This window comes from Notolabrus celidotus, chromosome 16 (assembly GCF_009762535.1).
Source record: "Notolabrus celidotus isolate fNotCel1 chromosome 16, fNotCel1.pri, whole genome shotgun sequence".
NCBI lineage: Eukaryota > Metazoa > Chordata > Actinopteri > Labriformes > Labridae > Notolabrus > Notolabrus celidotus.
In genome coordinates this window covers 28,301,641-28,317,829 of record NC_048287.1, presented here as the reverse complement: position 1 = coordinate 28,317,829, position 16,189 = coordinate 28,301,641, and the positions used below count along the sequence as shown (strand labels likewise).

Sequence of the window (16,189 nt, the reverse complement as noted above, 5' to 3'; positions counted from 1 at the left end):
CACATTCGAACACAGGAAGTGGCAGTATGCAAACAATCATTAGAGCAAGTGTAGCCGCAGTTAGCTGATGAGAAACTTAAAAAAGTGCCACTGGTGTGGATGTTTTTCACAGATTCAGAGGAAGATAACATTGAAATTTGCAAATTGTGCCTGAAGTATTATGAGAGGACAATAAGGAAAACCATAGACTATCAAAGTGAGTGAGTATCAAAGTGCAGATTTCAGACCAGCTGATTTGAGATGACTCAAAGAAAAAGTGATGAATGACAAACTCAGTGAACTTGATGACCAACCTTTTTCAAGGTAGGCAGCCAAGGATTTTATTTGGAGAGTCACCATTACCTTGCAGACGTATCCCCACCTGCCCTGGGTGATGTGATCTCTATACACAGTCACAGTCTGATCCACAACAACGTCAGGGACACAAGTTTCACCACAGATATCAGGACTTCTGAGGTTAGTGCAGTGAGCATGCTCAGTTTGATGGCTCAGTGGCTGAATGAAGACTTTAATGTGACAGAGACGGTATTGCATGCACAGGTCGGCATTAGAGTAAGAACTGTTCTTTGGTTAATGGGTGTTAATGAGAGTGATTTAAGTTAGAATTTGTGAGTATACAATATTGATGTTTACATGCATCTTTGCTCCTAGCCTTTCTTACCCTAAGGTGTGCATAAACTACACATTTTAAGATACAACAATATATATTTTCAAATATAATGCTAATCTTATCAGCCATCAGGAGCAGGTTTTTATCAGATGGTTATTGGCTCATGCATCTCTTGAAATTAGACACATCGACTCTGTATTATTTGAAGTTCTTGCAGTGTGGACACAATGTGCTGTTAGCCTTTCCCACAACCATGTAGGAGCACCGAGTCTAAACCCTCCATACTGTATATAACAGACCCTATAATGGCCACCCTCACTGAACATGCAGCTATTTGTCACTTTGTCATTGTGCAGGGCTCTCCTAACAAAACATGAAATAAGCACGCAGTAAATCTGCGATGTGGGGACATTATTGCTGTCTTGATGTTTGCTTTTCATTTTCATGCTGCTGATCAGATTCATGATCAGGCACACTGAGCGGAGGAGAGAGGGAGAGAGGGAGAGAGGGATGGAGGAGCAAAAGGAGCAGTGGCTTTAGAGAGCACCCTTAATCCTGTCCACACTTTGTTTGCTGTTTTTCCTCCCTCGCTGCCTCCCCCCTCATTCCTCCCTCTCCCCTCACTCTCTCTCTCTCTTTCTCACTGCTTTGAAAGGATGGAAGCGATTCATCTGAAATAAGCAAAGGCATGCACGCACATATTCATTCCCTCACTCTTTCTTTCTTTCCCTACTCTCTTGGGCCCCCTTAGACCCACCCTCCTCCCCAGACCCACCCTCTCCCCCGATCCTCCCCCCTCTTGTCTTTCACCCTCCTCTATTCCAGATTTGCTCCGAAATGAGTCACCCGACCACAAACCGACCCATTTAAGAGGGAGGGAGCTGCGGAGACGGGGTGGGGGGGTGACTTTGAGAAGAAGATGGATTGACTGTGAGTGGGCGAGGGAAAGAAAGAGGGAGAGAAAGAGGGAGAGAGAGAGAGAGAGAGAGGGAGGCTGATGGCTGTTTTTCACTCAGCTGGTTTTGTTGATCAGTATCAACAGCCAAGGTCTGGATCCAATCAGCTCCCTGCATTCAGCCAAGCAGAATAGGACTAAAAATATATTTGACAGTGCACAAAATTGGCACACACACACACACACACACACACACACACACACACACACACTCACACACACCAGATATAATGTAAATCCAGTTTATAATGCAGCCCAGACGGACGGTACAGAAGCAGGAGTGGTTACAGGAGTTTTGGATTTTGAAACATAATTGTGCCTGTGCAATTACATTTATGTGTGTTTGTGTGTATGTGTGTGTGTGTGTGTGTGTGTGTGTGTGCGTGTGCGTGTGCGTGTGTGTGACCGTGCATATTAGCTCAGATCTGTACTGAATTAATGAAGCTGCAGACATGTAGGTGTGAGACATCACACTAATTACGCCAACAGCTCTGTAGCCTCGCCATCAATAATGTTCATTAAACTACTGAACCCTCTCAAGTCGACGGCTCTGCGCGCAAATGTGTGTGCGTGTGTGTGCGCGTGTGTGCGTGCATGAGTGTGTGTGTGTGTAAGTGAGTAAGCACCACAGTTGGATGATGGATCGCAGCGTATTTGCATTAAATGCTTCTTTATGTGGACACGGCTGGCTGACACAGGCTATTTTTTATCATCACTGCGGGTCCAAAGTTTCAAGTGAACACTGAGGATAAAAAAAAACATAAATCATAATCTCAGTCATAACTTGGCATCGTTCACATGATTTACAGCCAAAGTGTCGGGGCTGTTTTAGTCAACAAGGTAATATACGATCAGTCTGATGGGAGCAAATTGTACCAAAGAAACGGTACTTTGGTGTCGTTAAATACCTTCATTGAACTGATCCAATCACCATCAGTTCTGCATTTATATGTATAACTTGGGTCATTTTGCCTTTGTTTTATGGGACAGCCAAAAAGAGGCAGGACATTTGAGAGAGGAGAGAGGGGAATATGAGGCAGACGACCACCTCTGCACATTAGGCGTGCACCCTCACCGTTAGTTTTATATGGTACGACAGTGAAAGTCTGAAAAACTTTAGTCCTGCTTCCACACCTGGATTGCTTTGAGAAGTTGTTCTGAAAAGGGGTGTTCCCCTCCTGAGGCAAGGTCATTCAAACATAATGTGAGCACAGAAGTCGCACTCTGATGCGGAACAAAAGCAAGCGAGCTGAGATCTTAGAGAAGAGGCGGTCTTAACTTGCTTGAAATTGAACCGTGGAGCGAGAGGGCAATCAACCCAGCACACTGTGTTGCTTGTCTCATCACACTCCAGTAATAGGTGAAGTAGTTAGGATAAAAAATAGGGATAGGTAAATGTTACTCAGAGCTGGTGCTAGGTAGCAACATCACAGGACTCGACAGCATCTACTGGTTCAGTTTGGAGACTTTTGTCCAGCTTATCAAACCAGGGGATCACTGGAACCTTCACTTTCTCCCAGCTGGCCTTGTACCTTTACTGAACACACATACTGCTGTCTAAGTTTCTCCTTCATGCAACATGATAGAACAGTGACAACCTCTCTCGTTCATTGCTGGTCTGCTGACACAAGTTCATTAACGTCTGTGTTTTTGTGCATGGTGTCCAACTTTTTACAAATATGTTCATCCGCCCAAATATTGATGAGGCTTTTGACCTCCTTGCTGCTCCAAGTCACAGCTCAGTAGACAAACTCCGCCTCCCCACTATTATGTACCAGGTGTTTTGCATATAAAGGGCACATTTCACTGCAGGTATCATGGTACTGGCCAGTTTGGCTGCTTATGCCGCAGTTTGATATCACAGCCAGTCTCCCAAATCTTAAACAAAAGAAGAAAATCATCCCTTCATGTTGGGCGTTTTAAGTCTGCTTTATAAAATCAGTATCAAGTATTGTTTTTTGTTCCAGTTTTGAGTTTCAGTTTGAGTTCTAGCTCCAGTTTTCGAGTACATCCTGGTATTGTGACTACCCAACCAGACACGGGGTGGAACATTTTATTTAACCAGGCTCGATTTGGCTGCAGAGCGGAACACAATGCCAAAAAAAGTTCCTTCAAAACTGCTGCAGAAATATGAGTGTCAGTCCAAGAGCCATGTGTTTCAGCCTGTTACAGGAACACGATGTGCTCCAACTGCAGGGCTTCACCCAAAGAGAGAGGAGAGTTTTGGGGATATTTTTACGCTGATATTGATAGCTGACACCAGGCAGTTTCTAAGCTCTGAAAGCTGAATTATCAAATTGAACCCTGGGGAAATTTTAGCCTTGACTGGCACTCAGCTGTTTCCTCACATTCAAGGCAAAGAATAAAAACACTTCAGGAGCTGGACTCACTTCTTTTCCAGTAATTCTCTGACCTGGCAGCATGTCAACTTCCCGAAACAACCCAGTAAACAAGCTGAATGGGAGTCCTTTTGTTTACAAGCTGTGGTTATCTTGTAATCAGGCAGAACCTTATAAAAAAAAACCTTGAACACTGAAAAGTTGGCTTGTACTTATAAAAAAACAAGAATCCTCAGGCTGAGATGTGGACCAAACCTCCTGTCTTTATATTACGGGCTTGTCTGTGCAATCACAGGCCACCCTGCAGGCCCGGTGGGTAGTAAGTGCTCATTTTGAAAGTAGCAATCTGGGTTTGATTAAATCAGACTTACAAAATGTGTGCACCGCTTGACTGCAGACGTCTACCTGTAATAACATTTAAAGGCTAATTGTAGAACGGTGTCTTGCAGACAGTAACAGCCAGCGTGACGGAGATACAAGACGCCCAGTGATCATCCGCAGACTCTCGACCTCTTTAAGGTCAAAGCCCTCGCCTCACACAAGACACACGTTACCGAGGCAGACGTAATTACCCACTGCTTGAGGATGTCACACTACCCACTGTAATCATACAGGAGGAGGGAGGAAAATCCTAAGATCCATTCCACCGTGGGATTTATGTGTGGGCTTAGAAGAGTGTTAGCATGTCTCTGTTGCTGGATGAAAGCAACACATCTGAAACAGAAGTGTTTTGATTGTAACACCCACATGTATGAACCTCCAATTGGGTGCAAAAGCTCAAATGTCTTATTTCAACACAACCACGCACAGTTTTAATCCCAGCAAGAGAATGAAAACCTAACTGGTTTTCAGAAAAGGCATTTTTAGACTGAAGGCGAACCTTGATGATGGTAGGATCAGAGTGAAAACACCTGCTGGCTGGTTAAAAAGCATTTACCTTTGTGTAAGCAGAACGTTTGATTGTTAGTTTGGTTTAGACTTTTGAAAAGCTTCAACTCGCCTTGATCTTTGTAGACATTCAGCAACTTGCAGAAACAAACTGACTCAACTCAGTCCTTGTTAAATACCAGTTTCACTTCAACATACAAAGGGGTCCTGCAGATCCTTAAAACACCTTAAAGACTCAGAAATCAGATTTTATACATGTGAGAAAGCTCAAGTTTTGGATGGCACTTTGACCTAGACATGTTTGAACCCATTATCAAATCTACACTGCCTCAAAGTTATGAACAAACCAGGAACGAAAGACAGAAGAAGATGAGAAAATGTAACTTCAAGGAAGTTTGGCTTAAGATGAAAAACTCTTGGGGTCATTGTTGGCATGGATAAACAACAACTATGATGCAACTTGCAAATTATTAGGGGTGCAACGGATCAAAAAAACTCAAAGAAAAAAAGAAAGAAGACAAGACAAATATGACTTCGTCCTCCTTTTACTTTGTAAAACACTTGTAACTTTTGGCCATTAAATAAAAACAACATTCAACTCAAAATGTCCAATTCAGGCATTTCAATTATATGAAAACAACTTAAAGTGCAATATAAGGCATATCTTCTTCCTTTAAGAAGAGGGGGCGTGTCTGCAGCACGGGGCTCCTCATCTCCCACTCCGCTGTGATGAAATCTGTGACCAATCCTTCAGAAAAGGTCCCGCTGCCTTTCTGGCAGAGGTTGGTTTTACTCCCCACGTCTGCAGATTTGAAGATCTAATGGATGATTTTTATTTATCATGGATAAGTGCTAGCGCTAGTTAGCATAGCCACATAGCTACATGTTCGTAGCTGTGTACCAAGACACACGTCTACATACTGATAAATAAAACAACAAGAAACACTAAATCTATGACCAATCTTTCAGAAAGGTCCTGCTACAGGCGCCTCTCCGTCAGGATCAGATTCAGAGGGTTGAAGTAACGCGATCTCTGAGCAGCCTTGTATATTCAGCCAACATGTAAACATTAGATCAACGTGCTGGAGAGCCGAGGCACATCCACTTCCTGAGGGGGGGTGGTCAGAGGGAAAACAGAGTGTTCTGAGGAGGAATGAAGAAGAGGACTTTTCAGGCATGCCAAAATCTGATTTCAAAGTGTTTTTTTGAGCATAAACTTTAAAGACATGTTTTGGGGACCTCTTAGACCAATATATATTGATGAAAAAAGCGTGATATGTCCCCTTTAAGACGAAATCTAAAGAAATGTTCTCTATCATTTTAGTTTATTTTAGTTAGTTTTGTAATCTAACAATACAGTTTCAGTTAGTTTTCGTTTTTTTGTGAAGCCTCGTTTTTATTTTTATTTCAGTTAACGAAAATGTTTTTTCACCTCTCGTTTTCGTTATTTCGTTAGTTTTCGTTAACTATAATAACCTTGCTGAGGGCGCTACTATGTAATCAAAAGAGTAACAATTCTCTTTTAAATGTTTTTTATGGCTCATTCTGAAAAAATAAATCTGAAATCAAGCTGTTTGGGAAAGAACTGAGAGCATAAAGGTAGTTAGCCACCACAGACGTGAGCTTGTCTCATTGAAATTTATGCCATTATTTATTATTGAGCGCCCTGGCTGGCAATCAGCTGTGAGTCGTAAATGTGCAGCAGCAATGACATCATTATGGGGTGTCCAGGAGGATGACATGCAGTGTCCTACAGTATTCTTTTACGGTGCCAATGAGCTCACTTTATAGTCTTCAAGAGAGAGCTCATAAGTAGGGAGTGGGGGAGTGGTGACTGAGTGTGACAGACATCTTGAGCTGCATAAGATGGGAGCCCAGCTTTCTAAAGAATGAAGCATGTTTAAAGTATTTTAATTAAATTAAAGAATCATGTAAAACCATCCAACCTCGGCATGTTGTTGCCACCTGAGCTGTCTCACTTTTTTTCTGCATGTGGTGAACCATAATGACATCATCAGCAAAAACAAGATGTAGAAACGCCGCTGAGGACTGGGGGCATGAGCTCTCTGTTGATGTCTCACTCTTTATATGAATCGTAGCCTCATCACTGTACAGATGACATTAAAACTGCTAATAGTGTCAGTTTATGCAGTGTAATATAAACCGCAGGAGTTAAATATCAGCCTCTCAGCTCTCAGCCTCTCAGTTAGTGCATGTACATGAACTCACAATCAATATTTATTCCCGTTGCTTCCCCTTAGTTTCCTTGCAGTGTGTTTTTTTATGGATGCATTTTACAACAGAACAGTTAATCTGCGCTCAGTAAAAAACTCTCGGCTGGAGTTTAATACCTCTGAGGTCTCATATTCCTGTGGCGATGTATCAGAGAGGGGTTTGTACACACTGGCACCCTGTTGTATGTTCAGGCTCTCTGCGCTCAGACGTGCACGTACAGGCTGTAATTTCTGTGCGTTCACACTTTGGCTGAGGGTATTACTAAGGTGAATAGAGCCGGGAGTGGGGGAAATCGTATGTAGTGTGTGTGTGCGTGTGTGTGTGGAAGTGAGTCATTTATTGAGCGTTTGTATGAGCAGCTGTGTGAGAGCAGCAGCTGGATACTGCATGAGCGCAGAGCTACGAGAGGAAGGAGGGGAGGCACTCAGGGAACCTCCTGAAGTTCATAACCCCTGCGGGGGGGCGCGGAATGGGAAAAAAACTTAATTAGGCTGAGTTTGTGAAAGTGTGTGTGTGGATTGCATCATTGTGTGTGTATGTGCAACGCACATGATTGCATTTGGTAAGTCTGAATGTGTTTCCTGCAGAAAAAAAGGTAGCAAAGAAACGCTTTGAAGGTGAATAAGTTTACAAAATATGAATCCGCCTATTTATATCCATCCTTTCTTTTTATGTGCACCCTCTACATCCACCCTCTTTTCTTCCTCCCTTTCTTTCTGTCTCCTTCCCGTCTGTGTGTACTCTTTAGTTTTCATCCCATCTGCTTGCTCTGTGTCAAAAAGCATCCATTTAAGATCCAGAGAGTCTCAGAGGAGAGCACAGAAAGCCTCAATGGTCCCTGAAAAAAACCCCAAACAAAGACGCTCCAAAAAAGTCATTCTAACTTTTCCCTCTCTTTCCATTTTGGTCTCTTTCTTACGTGGTTTACAGTTTAGTTTTTCCTTTATTTTTCCCTCTTTTGTACCAGCCCTCTGATTATATCCTCGCTGATGAAAAGCAAGGGGAGAGAACCGGAGATGAAAAAGCACCGGCTCGAATCCGTGATGAAGAAACAGAATTGAGGATGATTTTTTTAGGCAGGAAATTTCCTCCCTTGCTGCGGCATCTGTGGAGCTGCATGAGAATATGATTGAGATCGTCATGGTAACACCAGTGATAGGGTGCAGGAGGGGCGGGTGGCGCCTGTGCAAGATTTTGGTAGGGGGTCAGAGGAAGTGTGTGTGGAGATCTAGGATAATGAGGGATAATTGAATAGACAGTGTGGCTCCTACTGTGTGTGTGTGTGTGTGTGTGTGTGTCAACCATCAAGGGCAATTAGTAAGAGAGAATGAGCGTCTGTGTGTGTTTGTGTGTGTGTAGGGTTGTGTGTCTCTGTAGGGGCAGGGGGGGTGGGGGGGACATAACCACTGTGGCTTGGTAAGAGATGTGACGCAGATACACAGTAAGGCTTTTAAAGTATTGTGGCTCTTGAAGTTTTGAGGTGTGTGTGTGTGTTTATAATGCTGCTTATCTGTGTGTGAAAGAAGTGTAATTAAGACTGTGACTGTGTGTGTGTAGCAGAGAGTATGTAGGTTATATGAGTGTGACTGTGTGTGTGCAAGCTTATAAAAGAGATATAGGGAAAGTAGATACTTTTCATTATAGTACAATTAACCGTGACATAAAACCAACTTAAAGACCAATTAAACCTAGCATCGTTACAACTTTAGTGTGACATTAAATTCCCATTTGAATTGCTAAACAGTAAACAAATAATCAGAGATGAGCTGCTGTTAATTTTGTATCTTGTTAGGAAATAAGTTATGTGGTTAAAGTGAAGTAAACTGCATTTATAATGAAGATTTAAGTTGTTACTTCTCTGTAATTTGAGAGCAATCTTACACTGTAAATTATTTTCCTGTAAATTAACGGTAAAGTGCTGGCAGCAGAGACGCCAGCACTTTACCGTTAATTTACAGTAGTCATACTGTGAAATTACTTTACAGCCTATTACTGTAAACATAAACTACAGTATATTTCTGTCATTTGTTTTATTTACAGTAAAGTGCTGGCAGCAGAGACGCCAGCACTTTACTGTTATTTAACAGTAGTCATACTGTGAAATTACTTTACAGCCTATTACTGTAAAAAATATAATACAGCATATTTCTGTATGTTTTTACAATTTACAATAGAATACTGGCAGCAGACACACCAGCTACATTGTATTTCTACAGTACACATACATTTTTCACAGATTGCATGGTAAAAATACAAATGAGGTATATTTATGTGATTGTTTGAGATTATAGTAACATTCTGGTTAGGGGGTTGCCAGTAGATTACTTTAAATTCCCAATTTTTGCTCTAGACAGGCATAATTGATAATAAAGTAACTCAATTAAGCAATTTGAAATGTCTAAAATCCCAATCATCAATGCAATTATAGCATTAGAACCTAAATGTTCTGTGGGCTTCAGCATTCTGCTTAAAAATGTGCGTTAGTGTAATTAATTATGCAAAAAAAAACATCAACAGAGAAAGGATATAAATCTAACACACCTTTATTTAAAAGGGAAGTGTCAACAGACATGTAACTGTCAAAAACAATGGCAGAAAACATTGATGACCCAGAGAAACAAACCAAAAGAGATTTGAGTAACAAAATAAAAAGTGCCTAGTCCGCTCAAATCAATAGGATTTTTTTCTTAAATTGCATGTCAGACTGTCCCTGTACCAAACGAGAAAACACCTGGAGACATAAGATGTATTTATATGTATATGAATTTGTAGTTGTAACAGTATTAATTATAGGTGAAATACTCACCAACATGAACTTGACTCTAGCAACATTTGGAAAACAAACTCTACTATTAAGAACATTTTGAAATTTGTATTTAGACTATTCTGAAGCGAAACATCAAAGACATTTTTAAAAATATACATCAAAAGCAAAATTTGAGAAACAATTGTAGGTATGGTATTGTTTACCTTTTTAAAATAGTCCTGTGAGGTAAGCTTTATGACCTCTAAAATAGCCCTGTGAGGTAGTCCTGTTGACCTCTAAAATAGTCCTGTGAGGTAGGCTTGTTTACCTCTTTAAAAAGTCCTGGAGGTAGGTGCATATTTTACTTAACTTCAGAGTCTGGGTGGGAGTGAAAAGTCCTGATTCAAAGAGGAAGAGTGTGGTTCAGGTAGAGATGATCATCACTTTGCTAGTTGTTCCTCTCACTGGATTTATTGTTGCCACTGTAAAACAGCAACAAACAAAATAATTACTCAAAAATAACTCTAGATCAGGAATGTACAATAACAATGCCTAATCAATGCCTATTAAGCTGATAATACCAAAATCTCTCGTGGACCTATGTGTCAACATCAGTGTGGAAAACAGCACATGGAGTAAAAGAGTGATGAGAGAGTGCTCACTGACCTATATGAAGTCCCATTCAAAGTCAATGAGGTTCTTCAGTAGTGTGGAGACGTGTGTATTCACTGTCACAGTCTTCTTCTGGACCATCTCACCAGTCTTCTTGGAGACAACCTTGCCCCGGATGGCCTTTGATCCTCTCTCTAGATTGATACCAATAAAGCGCCTGAAATTACAATAGTCTAAGTTCAGAGACTTAATGGAAACCTATTAGGAACACTTAATAGTCTTAAAGGGATTGTTTGGGTTTTATAACATAAGGTAATATGAGTTACTAACCGGTACTGATATCATGAGTATCAGCTCTACTGCATAAGAATACAGTAGACAATATATTGAAGAAATAGAGAGATCGGACAAGAGCATCAAAAGCAGAATAACTCCATATATGTTGTATTCTTGAGTGAATGGTTCATGTTCTTTATGTGTTGTAGCTTGAAATGTTTTTATTCCCTAACCCCATGTTCTGCTGCTAATCTGCTGCTATGAATTCTCATGTGCCTCACATGAGCCAATATTGTGCCACAGTTATGACTACAGACCCGACAGAGAAACATTTTTGCAGCCAATGCGGGAAAAAAAAAAGTTGCCTACACAATTGCCAGACTTTGACTTTGACTTTGGGGTATTTGCATTAGCTAACATAAGCTAACGTTAGCTAGCCGCTTCCTTACTGCTACTCTTAATTAAATTCTCAGATGAGCCAGAACAATTAGCATTTGATAAAACACGGGTGACGGGGCACGTAAATATATAAATGTTTGAGCTAACGTTATTCAAGTCTCAGCCTAAATCATAAGTGACATTTTAAAATCATACACTCGTGTTAGCGCTAGCTAGACATCTTGCTTAACATCAGTTTGATTTCAAACAATATTTTTGTTCAGGCAAACTCTCTGAATAAGATAAGGTTACTGAATAGGAAAAAGATTGATCAATGTTACCTTCTACTTTGTAGATGCACAGCCCGATTGATGCAGATGGCATGTGCTCCAAAGTGTGTCCTCTGAAATGCTCCTCAGAAATGCGTCCACCTCTGAAGAAACAGCCACTTTTCCACAAATACTGTAGTGTACTGTAAATTAAAACATTAGCATACTGTTATGGGTCTTTGTGCTGTCGCTTCAAATTGACCAGACCACAATGCATTGCTAACTACAGTACAGAACCGTATTACATAAAAACAGTAGATTAGTGCTGAAAATTGGCTGTAAATTAACAGCAATTGCTTACAGTGTAGATGTCATGGTTTTGTTTGGTAACTATACATCTAATGTGTGCACTGTATTGTAAGCTGTTACATGAAACACCTATAGATAACTTGAAATGCTTAAAAACATTTTATGCAGCATGTTTCATGAAATTTAACTTTTCAATTTTTAAAGCTCCAGTAAGGAACTTTCAGTTCGTGTTGATTTTGGTGCCCCCTTTGGTCAGAGCTGATTTTTTTCCTGTACGTTTTCTGACAGAAATACTGTTTTATTTTGACACTCAAATATATCACTTATTGAATGATACATTTTTCTTTTTCAGAAGAGTTACTTAGACCATCACCTACATCCTGATGCCGCTATAAGCATTACAAATAACTTCATAGAAATGGCCAATCTTGTCTCTGATGGTGTCTGTTTTGAAGGTCATAACGAGGTATCTATTATAATTGATCTGCTATGAGACAAGCTTAAAACTCCCAACAGGAGCTTTAAGTAAAGAGAAAACAACAGATTTGCCACCTAGAGCTTCCAAACTATGAGCTAATAGCCAACTGAATGACAATACTCTTTTTGCCCTCATCTTAAGAGTATGATTAAATTAATAAAACTATTGTCTATGCATTAGCTACAGAGCTTGAACCAGGTTATGATTAGCCTATTCTTGCCTATCATAAAGAAAGAAGCAGTGGGAAACAGATTGGCTGCGAGCTAGCTCCGTCAACACAGAAAAAGCACAAAAAAAGGAATTTTCCTCAATGGCAAAGTCACATCAGAAAGAGGTGTAGAGAACGTATAACTTTTGTTTCTACCAAGTTCTTCATTAAACAAGTTAACTGACTACTCGAAGGGCTTGTTTCTTAACTACACCAGCCAGCCAAGACATGCTAGCACTGATCAGTCGGAGTAGCTTCTCCAGCTCATTCTGTTTTCTCTCACTGTGTCTCAAATCCTCTATAGGGTCCTCTTTACCCCCAAAAGAGGTAAATAAAAGGGGAAAGTAGAACACAGCTAATAGGCAACAATTGGTACAATTACTCTGATTTCTCAAAGGTCAGCACTGTCTAGACTTCTTGTTACTGGTCACTGATGTGAATTCAACACACAGCCATGGTGCAGTGTGTGTTAGAGGTGAAACTGAAAACATGGGCACATCAGTAAGAGAAGGAACAGACACACTGATTTTTAATCTGGTGTTGTTACTCTTTAAATTGTATGAATCTGAATGAAGTAAAGCTGAGGGGTTGCAAAGATGATAAGTTCCCTGTGCAACATATCTAGACGTCATCCATCTTTGTTAAACATGAGGAGCAGGATGATGAGTTCAGATGATGTTAAAATGTTGTTCTGCAGGGACAACGTATCAAAATTGACTAATAATCCATGTTGTAACTGCTGCGTTGCAACAATATCTTGCAGTAATTTAATCTGAAATGTTGTTGAGTTGTCACGTTTGCTGTTAACATCGGCTAATGCTAACTAGTGACTCAGCAAAAAATGTTTTTCACAAGATGAAAAGCTTAGTGCTGTTAAAAAATTGAACTACTGTGTTTTAACTTAACTAATCTATCTCTTTGCTGTTACTCTTGTAACAATATTTAAGAGTTTGTCTTTTTGCTAGGATTTGGTTGAATTTGCCATAAGTCAGTCCCTCCAGGAAGTTGCGATTTCGCGATCGCAACTATCAACGCAAATTCAACCAATCAGCGAGAATTATTCACGGCCTTGCAATTTTATAAAATCACCGCAACTTTCCCGCAAATTTGACCAATTACCTTAACCTCAGCCCCTGTACGTCATCGGTTTTGTCATCAATTTCACTTCCTTAAATGTAAGTCATCACTTGATCAGCACTTTTCAACAGCAAAACATGCACAGGGTGAAGAGAGGGGACAGCAGGCAGGACAAATGACGATGACAACGTTATTATTTATAGATTGAGGGGCTCAGTGTTCGCTTGGTCACCTACCTGCAGCAGGTGTACTTCATGAACCAGCTCTCCCTCCTCCATGCATCTGTCTCATCTTCATTGATGATTTTACCCCCGGTGTGTGTTAGTGACACAGACACATCCACAGGGCGTCTGTTTACTATTTAAGGTACTACTATTTGAGGTTTGACATTGTTGCCGCCATTACCGTAAAAAGCTCTGCGTCTACAGCTTGATTTATTCTAGTTTGGTGAAACATCAGACACATTCAGTAAGTTTTGATCAACTCCTTGTAGTCAAAGATGCAGATTAATTTCAGAGTGCGTGAACTGCCTGTCAAGTGCCCGTCACTACGAGGTGCATTCAGGTACCGTCGTAAATGTGAAATACAGCCCTTTCATGGCATTTTTCTGTGAATCAAGAGAATCAAAATACAGTCACAGTGGTCACATCAAGAATGTTTTCTAAAAACAACTGTAATTTAGCGTATTTGAGATGTTATTGGGGGAAAAAAGCAAACAAAAATAATCGCAACTTTCACCGCATTGTTTCAAAAAGCGGTCGCAAAATCAGGCTTTTTGGGCCGCAACAATCACAAAAAAATCCTGCGAAATCCTGGAGGGACTAATAAGTGGTAATTTGCTTATGCTAGATTATGACCTGTTAAAAAATGTGTTTTTGCTTAACATGTTACTGAGTATCACTCCAGATTTAACCAGCATATTTATATATTTAAACAAGGGTTAAACCATCAGGAAGCAGTGATCAACTTCTTATTCTTCAATCCTCAATGTAGGCTTATTATTTGCAAATTGTCATCCATCTTTTTCTGGCTATCTTAAATGTTGTAAAAGTGTTTCTAAATTGTATGAGTGTAGGAAATCTAACAAACTATAAATACTGGTTACTAAGAATCCATGTATTTTCTCACATTTTATTACAAAATCTTGAAGTCATATTAGCTGAGAGGTGGTTGAATGGCTACACTTCCTCAGGGCTCTCAAGTCTCACGCATTGGCCGTGAGACACAAGCATTTCAACCTGTTCACACGCATTTCAACCTGTTCACACGCTCACACACCCACTTTGTATTTCTCACACAGAGTAATTACTAAGACAAAGCCAACCAAGTTGCACCGCTTTTCCTTAAACAAACAACAACAAATGAGCTTGCCACGCACCAGCTAAAGAAAGAAATATAGCTACCCAACAGCCAATCAAAAAATAGCTTCACAGTATCCGGGTAAATCAACGCTACAATTACATTCCAAAGAAAAGGATGCACATGCAGACTGACTGCAGATTAGAAGACGCGATCTGTCTGCCTTTTGCATCGTTAAAGAAGATATACGATGTTGTCTTGTTGCTAGCAGCATTTGAATACTCCAATCTAAGTGTTAACATGAGGGTATAAATGTGTTTCTGCTAACTATGTATAAAGACACCCAGGTACTGTTAAGTGAAAAACGTTGTATAAATGTACATTTCTAAGGCTTTATATGAACGCTAGTGAGTGGTACTATTATGTAGGCCAAAATAGTGAGAAACCAGAACAGTTTGTCTCAGAATCAAGCAATCACACTGAAAGAAAATCTCTTTTTATTCCTGTTACATGTTTAAATTGCTCCATTTGCTCCTTTATTCTATAAAAGTACCTCTATGGACTTGAAGAACATTATATGTTCCAGGAAATCTGAACAATCAAGTGCTGTGTCATTCTTTAGTATGTGTCAGCTTCAGTTAGATGCAGCATTAGTAGTTACCTATTCTCGTACCTGCGCGCTATTATCAACTGCGTAATGCCCCATTATTAACTCTGTGACACACGTCCCTTGGTAGGACCACCAGGCTTTTTTGTGCCTCTGTTGACTCAAGACACATTCACAAATTTATAATCTGAGCTATAATCCTTAAAAATGCATCATAGTCAGCAGTGAAACCTGTAGCTGAAGCTGTCTGTGTTGGTGAAGAGGTTCCCCGGAAATCCTCCTCCTGCTGTACAGCTGTGTTTCCAGTCTCAGCTGCCCCCGGGTCCCATTAACCCTCCGTGATAACATTTAGCCTCGGCTTCACCTCCCCCACCTCCGCTCACATCTGCTGGGATTATGAGCCTGTGCCTCCTAGACACAACACTCACACACACATAGAAGGGAAATCATCACTTCTTCCTTTTTTACTCTGGCTTATTACTTTATTTTGAAAAAGCACAAACAGTTTGAAGCTCATACAGCTTATATCTCCCTAAGAATAATAAGAAGTAGAAGCTAGTATGAATAGATACTTCCAGGGGCAAAAACATATCTAAAGTCAGTTTTTTAAATGCAGAAACTGCAACAATTTATCATCCATTTCCCTTAAAAATGATTCCCTCACTGTCCCCTGCAGCAACAGCTTAAATTTGGAAAGACAAAGACTTTTATTAAGTAAAGAGACACCTGCGCTCGCAAACAGAAGAGATATTTTTACTGGGATGAGGGGCAATGATGAAAGATCATTTTTGCACCTTGGTTACCAAAGACAAATACGTTGACTGAGTGTCTGAGTGCAAGTTATTTTTGGTCTTTTGTTCACTCTTCATGATCGTGGTCTGCCTTACTCTGGAAGGTCAGCAG

The 16,189-nt window shown here is 40.4% G+C and overlaps 1 protein-coding gene and 1 long non-coding RNA gene across 3 annotated transcripts in view; one reads left to right on the top strand and one right to left on the bottom strand.

Moving 5' to 3' along the window:
- Positions 1-16,189, top strand: part of pvrl2l (PVR cell adhesion molecule related 2 like) — a 521,907-nt gene that overhangs the window by 292,894 nt on the left and 212,824 nt on the right. The gene's annotated exons all lie outside the window — the stretch shown is intronic.
- Positions 9,555-10,571, bottom strand: LOC117828210. The gene is made up of 2 exons (XR_004634357.1): positions 10,440-10,571; positions 9,555-10,255 (listed from the first exon to the last, which is right to left on the bottom strand). It is a non-coding gene; the product is annotated as an uncharacterized LOC117828210 (long non-coding RNA).